This window comes from Carcharodon carcharias, assembly GCF_017639515.1.
Source record: "Carcharodon carcharias isolate sCarCar2 chromosome 24 unlocalized genomic scaffold, sCarCar2.pri SUPER_24_unloc_14, whole genome shotgun sequence".
Classification (NCBI taxonomy): Eukaryota; Metazoa; Chordata; class Chondrichthyes; order Lamniformes; family Lamnidae; genus Carcharodon; species Carcharodon carcharias.
Genome location: NW_024470589.1, coordinates 102,053 through 103,847, shown reverse-complemented (window position 1 = coordinate 103,847; position 1,795 = coordinate 102,053).

Below are 1,795 nucleotides of genomic sequence, written 5' to 3'. Positions count from 1 at the left end.
TCAGTCCCTCTCGCTCATGGAGATATCTGTACACTGACTGGTGTCTCTCAGTCCCTCAGTGAGACATCTGTACACTGACTGGTATCTCTCAGTCCCTCTCTCTCTCAGGGAGATATCTGAACAACGACTGGGCACTCCCAGTCCCTCACTCTCAGGGAGATATCTGTACACTGACTGGAATCTGTCTGTCCCTCTCTGTCTGGGATCTATCTGTAGACTGGCTGGTGTCTCTCAGTCCCTCTCTCTCACGGAGATATCTGTACACTACATGGTGTAACTCAATACCTCTCACTCTGGAATTTATCTGTAAACGGACTGTTGTCCATCCGTCACTCTCTTTCAGGGAGATATCTGTATACTGACTGGAGTCACTCAGTCCCTCTCTCTCAGGGAGATATCTGTACACTGATTGCTGTCACTCAGTCCCTCTCTCTCAGGGAGATATCTGTACACTGACTGGTGTTTCTCAGTCCCTCTCTCTCAGGTAGGTATCTGTACACTGACTGGTGTCTCTCATTACCCTCTCTCTCAGCGAGATACATGTACACTGACTGGTGTCTCTCAGAACCCGCTCACTCAGGGTGATAACCGTACACTGACTGGTGTATCTGAGTCCCTCTGTCTCAGGGAGATATCTGTATATTGACTGGTGTTTCTCAGTCCCTCTCTCTCAGGGAGATAACTGTACACTGACTGGTGTCTCTCAGTCACTCTCCCTCAGGGAGATAACTGTACACTGACTGGCAACACTCTGTCCCTCTCTCTCTGAGAGCTATCTGTACACTGGCTGGTGTCTCTGAGTCCCTCACTCTCACGGAGATATCTGTACACTAGCTGGAGTCTCTCAATCCCTCTGTCTCAGAGAGATATTCGTACACTGACTAGTGTCTCTCAGTCCCTCTCTCTCAGGGAGATATCTGTACACAGACTGGTGTCTCATAGTCCCTCTCTCTCAGGGAGATATCTGTACACTGACTGGTATCTCTCAGTCCCTCTCTCTCTGGGAGCTCTCTGTGCACTGGCTGGTGTCTCTCAGTCTCTCTCTCTCACGGAGATATCGGTTCACAGACGGGTGTCATTGAGTCCCTCTCTCTCAGGGAGATATGTGCACACTGAATGCTGTCTCTCAGTGCCACTCTCTCTCTCAGGGAGATATTTGAACACAGACTGGTGTCTCTCATTCCTCTCACTCCGGAAGATAACAGTAAATGGAGTGTTGTCTCTCATTCCCTCTCTCTAAGGGAGATATCTGCACACTAACTGGTGTCTCTCAGTCCCTCACTCTCAGGGAGATATCTGTACAATGAAAGGTATCATTCAGTCAACTCTCTCTCAGTGAAATATATGCACAGTGACTGGTGTCTCCCATTCCATCTCTCTGAGGGAGATATCAGTACACTGACTGGTATCTTCCTGTCCCTCTCTCTCTGAGAGCTATCTGTACACTGAATGGTGTCTCTGAGTCCCTCTCTCTCACTGTGATATCTGAACACTAACTGGTGTCTCTCAGTCCCTCTCTCTCAGGGAGATATCCGTACACTGACTGGTGTCTCTCAGTCTCTCTCTCTCAGGGAGATATCTGTATACTGACAGGAGTCACTCTGTTTCTCTCTCTCAGGGAGATATCTGTACACTGACTGGTGTCTCTCAATCCGTCTCTCTCTCAGGGAGATATCTGTACACTCACTGGTTTCTCTCCGTCCCTCTCCCTCTCTCAGGGAGATATCTCCACACTGACTGGTGTCTCTCAGTACCTCTCTCTCAGGGAGATACCTGTACACTGACTGGTGTCTCT